General features: G+C 42.2%; 1 protein-coding gene across 3 annotated transcripts in view; it reads right to left on the reverse strand.

The window, feature by feature from the left end:
- The window catches only part of Ankrd12 (ankyrin repeat domain 12), a 97,253-nt gene extending 85,088 nt beyond the window's left edge, over positions 1-12,165 (reverse strand). For 2 of the 3 annotated variants that reach the window (XM_028777963.1, XM_028777962.1), the window contains exon 1: positions 11,877-12,165. The gene's annotated coding sequence lies outside the window, so the exon portion shown is untranslated. The remainder of the gene's footprint in view (positions 1-11,876) is intronic. The other variant, XM_028777961.1, reaches the window with a different exon arrangement.
- Between the last annotated feature and the right edge of the window lie 2,548 nt (positions 12,166-14,713).

The following is a 14,713-nucleotide window of genomic DNA, read 5'->3' on the forward strand; positions in this document are numbered from 1 at the left end:
AGCTTAAGTTCACTATGTTCCTTTTGCCCTAGATTCTAAAATTATAAAACCTCTACAATCCAGTAGAGGGCTTTAATAGCTCAAGAGGAAATAGTTACCTTCCCCTTCATTCTTGGCAATGGAAGGTAAAGCAAAATCACCAAGGCTCAAAGTATCTAGTATCAACTCCAGTAACTTTTCCACTGACAGTGGAAAAGGCTTAGATTCCAGAAGAGGTCAGTCACAACCTCCAAATCCTAAAAACAACTCTCATCCTTTCTCCTTTTATAAAATAGTAAGCTCCTGAAGGTAAAGTAAAGTATCAGTAACACAGAGTCACAAGGAGGGAAAATCACTCCAAATGCCTCATCCATTCTCTGCTGCCTCACACACCTGGCTACACAATACTACCAGATCAACCTTAAAATGATCCTTTTGTTAGGAGGCTCTCAGTCTAACTTTATCACATCTCCTCTGTATACACAACAGAGCGCAAGTAAAACTTTCATTAAATTTCAAAGTAAATCCCAGTACTCTGGAGACAGGCAGGTAATCTCTTGAGTTTGAGCCCAGCCTGTATACACAACAAGTCCCACGACATCCAGGCATGGCTACATAGCGAGAATGGCTCAAAATAAAAACAATTTTTCAAAGTAAATTTCTTTTTTTAAAAAGATTTATTTATTTATTTACTTATTTATTTATTTATTTATTTATTATATGTAAGTACACTGTCGCTGTCTTCAGACACCCATATGAGGGCATCAGATCTCATTGCAGATGGTTGTGAGCCACCATGTGGTTGCTGGGATTTGAACTCATGACCTCTAGAAGAGCAGTCACTGCTCTTAACCGCTGAGCCATCTCACCAGTCCCTCAAAGTAAATTTCTAGGTCATGTTTGCAATCTTAACACATTCCCTAGCCAGATATTGTTAGCTGCTATATACAATGTACAACAGAGTCAATAGGGGAAAAGTGAAGAATTATCACAGAAATTGGGGATACACTGGGGATACACTTTAAAAAAGAGACTCCCAGGAAGTCAGAGAAAAAGACAAGCCACTACTGGAAAAATACATGCAGAGATAGAAGTAAAATTACACCTAGGAAGTACATACAGAGCTTCAGCTGAATTTGAAATGCTCAACCTTACATTTATTATGCTATTTTCTGTACCACTTAAATCACTTAAGAGATTTCAATTTTTCTAAACAATTTATTTTTTTAATATGCATTACGTCTGGTTAAGAGAGATTGTTGGATCCCCTAGACAGTTGTGAGCTGCCATGTGTGTGTGCTGGGAACTGAACCAGGGACCTCTGGAAGTGCTCTTAACTGCTGAGCTATCTCTCCAGCCCTGAGATTTCATTTAAAAAAAAAAAAATATATATATAGATAGATAGATAGATAGATAGATAGATAGATATCCTTCATTCATTCATTTGGGGCAAAATCTCACTGTATAGTCCTAGCTGATCTAGAACTTACTGTGTAGACCAGGCTGCACATGAATTCACAAGATATCTACCGGCTTCAGCCTTCTGAGTACTAGGATTAAAGGTGTGCACCACCATGCCCAGCTCTAAGAGTATTTGTGTGTGTGGCTGTCTTCCTTGCAGTTATGTGAATGTACCACATTTGTGGAAAGGCCAGAAGAAGGCATCAAATCTGAAGAACTGTAATTATATATAGTGGCTAGCAGCCATGTGAGAACCAGGAACTAAAACCAGGTTCTCTGCAAGAACAAGTGCTCTTAACAATCTCCACAGGCCTGGGTTCAAGGCCAGCCTGGTCTACAAAGTAAGTTCCAGGACAGCCAGAACTATACAGAGAAACCCTGTCTAGAAAAACAAAAAAAACCCAAAACAACAACAACAACAACAAAAATCTCTACAGGCTAGTTTTTTTTTTTTAATGTTAAAAAAAAAAAACAGATTGTTTGATTGTCTTCTCTCCTATCCCCTACCAAAGCACATTATTATAGCCTATCTTTTTTAACATATCATACTACTTATCAATTATCCTAATGACATTATAAATATTGTTCACAATTTATTCCTTTAAAAACTCAATGGCACAGAGCTGGAGAGATGGCTTAGCAGTCAAGAGCATTGGCTGCTCTTCCAAAGGACCTGGGTTCAATTCCTAGTACCCACATGGTGGCTCACAACTGTCTATAACCCCAGTTCCAAAAGATCTAACACTCTCATTCAGACATACATGTAGGCAAAACACCAATGTACATAAAATAAAAAGAAATACATTTTTAAGTCATTGTCACTTTAAAAGTAAACACACATTTGGGCCAGCAAGATGAGTCAGTGGGTAAAGAACTTGGCCTTGAAGGTCCAACATCTGTCTTAGAACCCTAGGGGTAAAGATAGGAAGAATAAGCTGACTTCATAGGCTTGTCTTTGGGACACGCACACACACACACATCATGTACACACATAGTAAGTAAAAACGTAAAAAAAAAATTTAAGTATATACTTTAGCTTGGATGTTAACAAGTGTACTTTTAAAAGTGGTAGATAATGGGAGGGGGTTAGAGAATTCTTCTGGTCATAAGCTTTGCCCAGTCCTGATGTAAGACCTGTAACTTCCTGCAAAGACTGTTAAGCCTGAAGACACCAAGAAAGCACCCCCTTAGTTTCCCCAGAGGTCCATGATATTGCCTCCCCACGGACTCCACTGCCAGTATCACATAGTGTCAAAGATACAAGAGCACCTGATCCCATCCCTCCAATGATATCTGACCCAGAACTGACGGAAATGGCAGACCCTCCCCTCATTCAAGATGGGAGATATGCTGTCATACCACATAGTTACCTGAAGAGTTGGAAATGCTCCTCTGTGACCGCAGACAAATTATAGATGAGATTTTCTCTTCACAACTGGACTGTGAGAACACAATGCTTCTCAATTCAGACACAGAACCTTTTACTGCCAGTCTAGTCAGCAGAGAAGCTCCAGCTTCAACAAGAGAAACACCTAAGTCCACCTTTACCCTCCTTTGACCTCCATACACACGTGGCAACACACATACACACACACACACACACACACCCTTCCCTCCTCCTTTTCCTCTCTTCCCTCCCGCACCCCTCAGACACCCAGGCACACAACAAAGCAGAGATGAGTGTGGCTCAGAAGTAGGGCACTTGCCTAGCATGCACAAGACTCTCTGTTCAATCTCCAGCACCATGAATAGTGAGGCAGGGTAGATATGATCAATATACATTGTATACATTTATGAAATTGCAAAAATAGCTTTAAAATATTAAAAAACATACATTAAAAACCCCACCATTTATGTGCCCAATATAAGCCAGTAATAAGGTAAATGTTTTTTTCCTTTGCCCATGGTCTTTATGAAGTTAGGAAAGTTTACTGGCTGGTTTTGTGTGTCAACTTGACAAAGCTGGGGTTACCACAGAGAAAGGAGCCTCCCTTAAGGAAATCCCTCCATGAGATCCAGCTGTAAAGCATTTTCTCAATTATTGATTAGGGGGAAGGGCCTAGCCCATTGTGGGTGGTGCCATCCCTGGGCTGGTAGTCCTGGGTTCTTTAAGAAAGCAAGCTGAGCAAGCCAGGGGAAGCATGCCAGTAAGCAGCATCCCTCCATGGCCTCTGCATCCACTCCTGCCTCCAAGTTCCTGCCCTGTGTGAGTTCCTGTCCTGACTTCCTTTGGTGATGAACAGCAATGTCAAAGTGTAAGCTGAATAAACTCTTTCCTCCCCAATTTGCTTCTTGGTCATGATGTTTTGAGCAGGAATAAAAACCCTGACTAAGACAGAATGGATACTGTCAGTAGACTTAGAAGAGCAATGTTAAAGGAAGCAGTAAGCCCTGGGCAGTGGTGGTACTCACCTTTAATCCCAGCTCTCGGATGGCAAAGGCAGGCTGATCTGAGTTCAGGGTCAGCATGATCTACAGAGTGAGTTTCAGCCAGAGCTATACAGAAAAACGCTGTCTCAAATAACAAAGCAACCAACCAAACAAAAACACTATAGGCAGTAGCTCAGCATAGAGGCTCACACCCATAATTTCAGGACCTTAGGGCATGAATATTGTCATAAGTTTGGGCCAGCCTGGGCTACATAGTAAGTACATTTATCTAAGCTACACTCCAACAACCAACAACAACAACTAGAGTTATCACCCTGATAACTAGAAGTGGAATGATATGATACAGTTTACAGTTTCTTCTGAGGCTTTTAAATGGGCTGTACATGTTGTGATTCTAAAGGAAAATGATTTGTAAAATAAAAGATGTGGAAATCTAATAACAAGAATGCATGAAAGGGTTAAAATAGCTAACCTATTTCTGTTAACAGTAGTACAAGTTAACTCAGTAATGTAAAAACTCATACATTTGTGTAAATTTTATTTGCTTAAATTTTAACTCCTAAAAGTTTGACTAAAGAAGAACAAAGAGAAAAAAAATGTCCAAAGGATATTAAGGGCTAATTCACAAATATAAATATTCCCTAAATCCAAATTCATATAGCTAGAGTCAAATACCTTCTACAACAACACAGACTAAAAGCCTTAAAATGTACAGTGAGGGGACCAGTGGGGTGACCTGCTGGGAAAGGGGTAAGGCAGTTGCTGCCAGGCTTGAGGGCCTGAGCAAGACCCCTGGAATGCCCATGGACTGACTCCTATGAGTTGTTCTCTGACCACCACATTGGTACCATGGAGAAAATAAAAAAATAAATATTTTTAAAAAGTAGAGTATGGTGATATAGTTTTAGTATATGTAGTCATGCAATCCCTATATAAGCCTGTGTATGTAAATCCCTATATAAGAATGTGTTTATAGAATAGCAATCTGTAGAGCACAGAGGCAGACGTAAGCCATAAAGAGCTTCTTTCTTCATGACAAAGTCCAGGATAAGTAACCCACAGGCCACCAAGCAACCCTTTGTTTACCCTTCATAACATGAACACAAAAAAAAAAAACCAGTAAAACGCTACTTTTTGTCTTATCCAACTGAAGCTTAAACAGCATATTCTATCATATGTGGTATGTTTTAGGAATCCTAGAAGATGGGAAGAATTTCCAAAGACTGAACAACCTCTACTAATGATTACCTTAGCTATTAAAAATGCTTCTTTCTTCTCTATTCTTCTAGGTTTGTTTATAATTCTCATTCGGAAGTAAATTTCAAGGCAGCCTAGGCTTACCCCAGTAAGTTTAACCTAGATCCATCCATAGTCCTGTGAGGTCAGGTGACAAATCTTTCTTGCCTCACACAGGTGTGAAATTCAAAATAACCAGATGCAAACCTTATAAACTTCAAACCACTCTAACTTATTTATTTTTATTTTTTGATTTGGGGGAGGAGACAGTATCTTGCTATGTAGACTTGGCTAGCCTGGAGCTCACTAGTTAACTAGGCTGACCTCGAACGGCCTGTGTGTGCCTGCCAGCAAACCACTGTAACTTTTAAGGCATCCTCTTTTATTTCCTTTTTCTTTTCTTTTCTCTTCCTTTCTTTTTTAATCTTGAGTCAGTATAGCTATTCTAGGCAGAAAAGAGACCAACCACATATGGCATACAGTTGTTTCAATGAAGCAGATAGGCAAAGAATTTACCAAATTTGTGATAACTACTCTAATTGTAGCCCAAATTCATACTGATGACCAGAAAGGCAAACTATTACATATTTTTAATCAATTTCAGTACAATGAACAACTGTTAGGGGCCTGGCTATAGAAAAAACTGTAAGTGTGTGTGTGTGCGTGTGTGTGTGTGTGAGAGAGAGAAAGCGCGCAAGAGAGAACGCGCACAAAAGCGAGTGTGTGCAAACAAGCAGAAAGAGAGCAGAAGAGGGTATTGACTACCTGGAGTTGAAATTACAGGTGGTTGTAACCCACTTGATGTGGATGTTGGGAACTGAACTCAGGTCCTCTGGACAAACTGGAGGTGCTCTTAACCCCTGAGCCATCTCTTTAGCAGTCTCACACAAAACAACTTTTATATTTTTAGAATTCTGAAAAACACTATACTACATATTTTAATAATACATATTTTAAAATCTACACTACAATTTACTTCATAATTTACCTTATGTACTTATTTCTGTTTCAATTTAATTTTCTAGGGGCTGAAGTTAATTTTTTTTAATTTGCAGGCTTCTGGATGTCCTGAATAGTAGAAATAAGAAAACCTATTCCTGGATGCTATTTGCTAATAACCTGAACAAATTCAAACTTTCTATCACTGGTCTAGAACTTCCTAAAAGTTGCCTGGGACCAGTGTGTTCTTTTCCCCTTGTTCAGAGTGTATCTCTCTCCTTAAGCCATGGGAAACAGTATCTACATGGTGGTCAGAAGACCACTTTTGAAAGCCAGCTCTCTCCTTCCACCACGTGGTACTATGGATTCAAGTAAAGATCACACTTGGTGGCATGTCCTCATCTTGGGCTAGAGATGCGGCTCACAGATACAGTGCATGACAAAGTATGTAAAGACAATGACTAGAATGTCTCTCAGGGTCCTGAGATCTGTCTCCAGCATTGACAGGTCTTGGGGGAAATGGAGAACAACCCACACATGTATCTCACAACAACGAAACAAAAACCCTAGTGGCTTCTTCCAGGGTTCTTATATAATACTTATTTTCATTTTCCTTTTTGGCCACCCAGCTGGTGGAACAGCTGGCCCTCAAGCATTGTTCATGAAGTCCAAAATTTAATAAATACTACCTTAAAGCTCTTCAAAACTAGTTAACCATTCTTAACTAAAGAGACAACAGAGATAATGGCTAAGATATACATGGAAAACTGCTACTATTTAGCTTGTGAATATCTAAATCTCATAGCTATTCATAGCCTCAGTTTAATTTGCCGTCTTAGAATAGGATTTGTCTGTAGACTAATGAAAATTATCTGAAATGTTGCACTTAAACCTTGACTCCCATAAAGCACTCAGCAAATGTTTTATCCATGCTTTTGGGGTGGGGGGAGCGGTGTTTAAGACAGGATTTGTGTGTGTGTGTAGCCAAGGCTGTCCTAGAAACTCACTCTAAAGATCAGGCTAGCCTAGAATTTAGAGATCCGATTGCCTCTGCTTCTTGAGTTCTGGGATTAAAGATATGAGCCACCACCACCTTGTTGATTATCAATACTTTTTATGTTCAAGGTGACACATGCTCTGATAAGCTGGCAACATTTATTGATTTTCAACATCAAATGAAAACACTAGAAAAAATTAAACTTTACCTAAAAAACAAATACAACACAATACTAGAGAGGTAGAGATAGATGGATCTCTGTGAGTTCAAGGCCTACCTGATCTACATAGTGAGTTCCAGGTCAGCCAGGGCTATATAAGACGACCCTCTTCTCTCAAAAGAAAAGAGATGAGATGAGATGAGACATATAGACAAATATAAAGTTAGGACATATTCTGTATATTTATGCAGGATCTCACTCTAACCCAGGCCTGACCTTTAATTCAAGCTGTGGCTAGGTTGGCTTAGAATTTGGGGTGATTCTTCTACCTCAGCCTAAGTGCTGGGATTACAGACATAAGTCACCACAGTGTTTTTATGTATTTTAGAACCACTAGATGACCAAAATACATGAACTATTCAAAACTGAATTTATAAAGGAAATTTATTTCCTGCTACTGCCGTGTCTGAAAAATCAGCCAGAGACAAATTAACATCACTACTATGATACTTTCACTATTGCTTTTAAAAAGCCATTGTCTGCTAAGGAAGCAAATTATGCATGCATGAGCATATAACAAGAATGTTTTCAAATGCTGTATGAAGCGACTTTATATTCTCCAGGAGAAATCAGAGGGCTAAAGCAATATTTAGAGTGTTCATAAGCAGCTTTACTAAGATTAGAACTAAGTGGGGATCGGGAAAAACTGTATCTACAAGGAATTATAATCCCCAGAATAGCAGGTGTAGAAAATAATAAAGCCAGGGCTAAGCAAAAACCTACGGACTGAAACATCTTGTTACACTTCAAGAACTACACTTTCTTTCAAAGCAACACTTTATCTGTATAAAGGTTCCCAGTATACAGTGTTTTTGCTATAGTGCTCTCATTTTAACTTATACAAGAAAATCATTATCATTATTCGGTGGTGATGGCGACGGCACTGACTGGTCAGGCCTCACACATGGGAAGTAGGCAGCCTACAGCCCCAGGAGATGACTCTTTGTAGATAAAGAATGTAAAGTTCTGACTGTTACATGATTTGTCAAAACAAGAACAAAACCAAAAAGTGATGAAGAACTTAAATCCAGACCTTCTCAGTTCTAGTTCCAGGTATCTTTCCTTCTGCATCACACAACTACTCCCAGATAAAGAACAAATTAGCATCTCACAGCAAGAAGCTTCTAGACAAATCAGCAAGGCAGACAATTCTAAGTCATGGGCAAGCTTTTACCTTTTCATCTGAAAAGGACATGTATTACAAAGTGTGAAGCTGCATCTAGTTCTACAACTAACTCTCCAAATGTGCCCTGTACATGACACAGGGGACTAACAAATACATGTTGTTAGCAACAGTGCTGGAGCAACCCCCTGCAAATGTAAAGGAAGCTCTACCCAAATGATGCTACTCCAGTATCCTTATGTATGTGTGCTGATACTGCTTTAATCTTACAATGACTGAAATGACTCATGTCATTAACTATTCCCTTTTCAGACCGAAATTAATGTTTGTAACGAAAGCCGGAAGTGGTCTAGCAGGCCTGTAATCTGAGCTACTTGGGAGGCTGAGACAGGAAGGATGGAAAGAGTGTGTGTCTACTCAAGAGCCAGTTTGGAAAGAAAACACTAAAAGGGCCTGGGTGTTGGTTTCATTCCCACATCAGGTGGCTCACAAGCACCTGTAACTCCAGTTCCGGGGGTCAATGCTTCTGTCCTCTGCAGACACCCTACACACCTGTACATACCTACAAACACATAATTAAAAATAAACTTTTAAGGGGGTTGAGAGATGGCTCAGTAGTTAAGAGCACTGGTTGGTATTCCAAAAGATTCAGGCTCTATTCCCACCACCCACATGGCAGCTCACACCTGTCTGTAATTGCAGTATCAGGGCTTCTGATACCCTTACACAGATATACATGCAGGCAAGACACCAGTGAATACAGAATAAAAATAAACTGTGTATTTAAAAAAAAAACCTTTAAAATGGGAGTTTGGGGGCTGGGGATGCAACTCAGTAGCCTGCTTGCCAAAACAAAGCAAAACAAAAACAGTATAGTACACAAGGGGATCCTTTCAAGTTCAAGGACATTCTGAACTACACAGTGAATTTGAAGCCAACCTGGGAGAGACCCCCATCTCAAAAAAAAAGAATGAAAGAAAGGAAGGAAGGAAAAATTAACTACTAATAAGCTAAAGAAAAATCTCATAGTTAAAAAAAAAATAATCCTTTTCAAATACCCCAACTATCATCTCAACCAACTTCATAAACTACCAAACACTTTTCCCAGTAACTTCTATGGAGGAAGAAGGGCATTAGGATGGTAATTTTTAAAAAAAAAAAAAATTAAGAGTCTAATGTATCTCAGGCTGGCCTAGAACTCACCATGTAGCATAAACTTTTTTGTGTGTGGTGGTGGGTGTGTTTGTGTAAACATGCACACAGATGCATGTGTATAATGTATGTATGGCCACTGTCAGCATCTTTGATTGCTTTCCACATTATTTTTTGAGGCAGGATCTCTCACTGAACCTGGAGCCTGTTAATTTGGCTAGACTGGCTGGCCAGCAAGCCCCAGAGATTCTCCTTGCCTCTGCTTCCCTAGTGTCAGAATTACAGGAGTGTGCCTCAGCTCCCAGCTTTTACACAGTTGCTGGGCATCTAAACTACCGTTTTCCTGCTTAAGCTTTAATGATTACCATCTCTCTAACCCAACCTTGAATTGATCCTCCTACTTCTACTTCCTGAGTGCTGGGTTTACAGACACTACACGTTGTCAACCAGCAAACCTTCGTCACACAATGCTGGGGATGAAATTCAGGGCTTCCGCCGAAGCTACACTTCCACAACACTGCAATCTGGATAAAAAGCATCTTCTTTTCCCACATATTCCAACTGTCTCCATATAAAGTCCAACTATTATTTTTTCTTGGATATTAAAGAGCCAATACCGAAACTGCAGAACATCTTCAGCAACTGAGTTCTTTCACTGTTGCTCTCTTAACTCCTCCAACTCACTTCACAGGGTGCATACCCAGAGATCACCACTGTCTCAACGGTTCTAACTCCATAGACTATGTTAACAATTTTAAAATACACAAACTGTAGCAAACTGAGAACAGCTTCTAACTTTTAACTCTAATATTCCTTCCACTAATACACTTAACCCCCTGGTTTCAATCCCAGAGAACTTTGCCAGTCTCTAAAACAGAACACATACATTGAACAATTAAGTTTGTTCTGGGTCAAGCTGCCTTGTAGAGTGTTGGAAATACGATTAGTACTTCTATCGACTATAAAAGATTCTTTAGTGAAACCTTTCTCTCTGAATCTATACACTCAGGGAGAAGTGTTGCATGCTTTTATATATTTTCGCTTTTAATCCAAATGAGAGCGCTCTCAAGAGGTCAATTGAAGGAGGTCAAGATGGCTCAGAGCATAAAGGTGAGTACCACCAAACCTAAGTGCCTGAGCTGGAGCTCTGGAACCCACAGAGTTTAAGGAGAAAACCCCAACTCTAGGGAGTTGTCCTCTGCCATCTACGTTTACTATGTAAACAAATGTATTAAAATATTAAATGTCATACTGAAATGTTTTTAAGGGTACTACAACGTCTTCGTCATTACGTGGCGATTCTAACGAATTTCTGCTTTCAAGACATTTGTCATCAAGAGAGCACATTTTGCCAGTTCTGAGTTAATCTCCAGGAACGCCTTTGTGTAATGCTTGAAGAAAATGAAAAAGATCAGTACCAAGATTTTTAAAGGCCTACTTGGGCATATGTTTTTAATGAACAGATGACTTAGTTGAATAGTTCATCTTCCTTTATAATTGACTCAGAGCATTTTAAAAATAAGAAGAAACACATGGCTGAGGATGCAGGTTTACCTCAACCACAGAATTAGAGATAATCCCAGAGCGTCACTGATCGCCGGATTTGCAACATACTTCACCCCAGTTCAAGGGGTATCCAGCGGAAATTACAGTCCCTACAACCACACTGCTTCAAATGTTTCCGATGTACTCAACTAATGCAATACTGTTCATTTCCACCCTCAACTATTCTCACTGTAATTATTATAACAGCTGTCAGCTGGGCTTTGGTGACCTCTTTATACAGCCTTTTTATTCAATGCTGTGGATCCTGAAGGATGCGTCATCCCCATATTACTCTTCAAAAATCAGATCTAAGATTTCAACGCGCTCCTAAGGGTCTCTGGACATCATTCCAATCGGAACTGGCACAAACTAGACCTGATCTCTCAACGCGGCAATGGCAGATCGCACTGGCATTTAGGACAGAACTGGCTCCGTGAGCCGCGGCTCTTTCGCTTTCACGCACCTCTCCCGGGACCATCGCGCCTCCTACGCCCCGGCCCGCACCGAGTCTCCGACATCCGCGCACACAGCGCGGCTGGCACCGGGAGCGCGCGATGGCACGGCGCGCCGCCGCGATGCCGTCCGTCCGGGTGCGCTGGCGGCGCCCTCCCGGCCGCGCCATGTTCCGGTAAGCGGCGGCCAAGGCGCTCGCGCTAGCCGCCGCCCGAGCGTCGCCCAGCGGCGGCCCCACCTGCACCGCGACCCGTCAGGATGCGGGGCGGGGCGGCCACCAACGGCCTGTCACAGTCCGGCCGGCCGCGCCGCGGGCTGGGCTGGGCCGGGCGGCGCGTGGCACACGGCTGGGCGCGGCTGGTGGAGGCGCAACCCCCTACCTGGCTCCGGGGAGGAGACGGGGCACCGGACTGAGGGCTGAGGGTCTCCTCCCTGGTGCCCGGGACAGACTCGAAACCGCGCCCTCCTTCCTCCCCTCTGGTCGCCACGCCCCCCTGGCCCGCACGGACCCGAGGCTCGGCGGGCGCAGAAGGTTTCACCCCCTGAACGAGGACCTCCGGGTGGCCGCCACTGCCAGTGTCTCCGTCGCTGCTGCACCAGCCCCTGATGCCGCCGGGGCCAGGCTTGAAAACATCTCCGGTCTTGGTCGGTCTCTCACCACAGCCTCCTTGCTCTTGGACAGCGTTCTCCGCGATTGGCTGCGGCGCGAGCACGTGACCCGGACGGACACGTGACTCCTGCAGGCACGGGACGGGCGGCGTGACCGCCGTGCCCCGCCCCCGACGTGCCCGTCCCTGGGCTCTTCGGAGGAGCCGAGCGCGCGGCGGCGGGTGGCGTTCGTGGGGAGCGGTGCGGAGCGGAGCGGGTGGAGGGGGCCGGAAGTTCTGGGCCTCCGGAGCCGGCCGCGCCCGAGGAGCTGTGGGAGCCGCTGGGAGTCGGAGCAGTCCTCGAGCCGCGGGCCGGGACATTCTGCTGGCACTCCTCGCGCGCAGCCACAACCACCCGAGATGTGGAAAAGGCGGCGTGGGTGCCGGAGCTCGGCGGAGGAAACGCACATATTTTTGCAGGGTTTGAGTTGGGACGGCAAAGCCAGCTGCAGACCGGGAGGATTTTGTTAAGGGTGGTCGAGCCAGCGGAAGGGCACCGCAGCGCTGTGGGGCGGGTCCGGGTTGCGCGTCTGAGCAGCAGCATGCGGTGCGGACCGTGAAGCATCCAAGCCAGACGCACCCAGACCCCAAAGAACCGCTATGAGCACAGGTTACAAAGAACGCGGCATTATGCCCGGTTCTAGCCACGGGATCATTTGACCTTTCTGAACAGAAATTTCACTAAATTTGTCCGTGTGGTACTAAGTCTCATAGGGCGTGTGAGGAAATTTTACCATCGCAGCAGCTTGTCCTCAGACTTCCTTCTGAATACTTTAATCTACAGCGGTTAGCCAGTAACCGTTGTGCCTTAACCACCCCAAGAAGTTACATACTCCGCAGGAAACCATCTTCTCCCTCATCGTTAACTGTGGCCTCCTTCAGTATCCGTTAGTACCTTAATGGGGAGTTTAAGACAGTCCTATCAATAATCTGAAAATTCTGATGTGACTTTTGGGACATAAACCTGCATTTTAAAAAAAAGGGTAGATTTTCTTCCATGTTCTCACGTAATAAAAACAACTCAGTATAAACAGTAGGAAACCACTTTGCTGCTATTGGAATATAACAACTTGGATATGTGTGACAAGAAGCAAAAGGTTTCTCTTTATGTCAGGAGGCTCTAAGATGGGAAGAAATACTCTGTTCCTTCTAGAGAACTCTATATATGTGTGTACTGGAGACTGAACCTATGTCCTTGTTCATGCCAAGCAAGTAGCCAACAGTGGTGTATTGAGAGAGCTATATTTCTGGCGAAAACTTAACTTTAAAGACCTACCTTAAACCCTAAATCGTAAGCACTCACAACCAGTTAGTCTGTCTTTATAGACAGAGCTGGAGAAATGGCTTAGGGGTTAAAAGCACTGTTGGGAGTACCTTGGTTCAGTTGTTCCCAACACCCACATGACCACTCAGAACTATATGTAACTTCAGTCCCTGGGTGTCCAATGCTGTCTTCTGGCTTTGGTGCACACCAGGCACACAGGCAAAACAGTGATGCACATAATATAAAATAAATCTGTCAGGACAGCCAGGGCTACACAGAAACCCTGTCTCCAAAAACCAATAAATAAATAAATAAATAAATAAATAAATAAATCTGGCTTTTTTTTTTTTTTAAAGACAACAATCTCATTAAGTAGTTCTGTCTGGTGTGGACTTCCATACATAGACCTGGCTGACTTCAAACTCAGAGATTACCTGCCTCTGCCTCCTGAGTCCCTACTACTATAATGAGGCACCTGTAAGGCCACTGACTTTGATAAATCCTGAAGCAATCTGATTATTCCATGAATTAAAACTATTTCTATATGCATTTTCAGAAGTACTGTACTATTACCTCCTTTCTCTCTCTTTTTTTAATTGGATGTTTTATTTACATTTCATATGTTATTCCCTTACCCCATCCCCCCATTACCTCCTTTCTTGAGTTGAATGTAATAGTTTTATTCATACAAACACATATTGTTCAACTAACCAACTCCAACATTTATTTCTTAGGTGCTTCTAGTATTAAAAGTATAGCCAATGATGGCCAAACCCTGCCTGAACAACAAAAACAAAGCTAAAGGCCAAGTGTGGTGGCTGTTGAATACCTTTACTAGATTTCTATGAGTTCTAATCCAGCCTTGTCTACAAAGTGAGATCCTGTATCTAAATAAATAAATATAGCTAAAGATAGAATCAAATTATTTTAACTTTCTTCTTATAAGTTGTGCTTTTACTATAATCCCAGAACTTGGGAGGCAGAAGCAAAAGTACCCAAAGTTGAAAGGCCAGCCTGGTAAACATACAAGTAGGGCTACAAAATGAGATGGCAAACATAAATAAAATACTTTTAGAGAAAATCCTCTTACCCTTATTACTGGTAGTGAGGTCTTACCAGTCAGAAACTTGGTTAGAACTATATACTTAAATATTAAAACGCTTGAAGGGAATATTGACATAAAGCTTATAAAAATTTTTAACAATTTGGCTGTGTCTAAAGATACAAAGAAAAAATGTATTTGAAGTTTTGCAAAATTTTTACTTCACAATAATAACCTACTACTGATAAAAATGATGTGGCACTA

Source organism: Grammomys surdaster, unplaced genomic scaffold, assembly GCF_004785775.1.
Source record: "Grammomys surdaster isolate TR1022 unplaced genomic scaffold, NIH_TR_1.0 318, whole genome shotgun sequence".
In the NCBI taxonomy this organism is placed as follows: Eukaryota; Metazoa; Chordata; class Mammalia; order Rodentia; family Muridae; genus Grammomys; species Grammomys surdaster.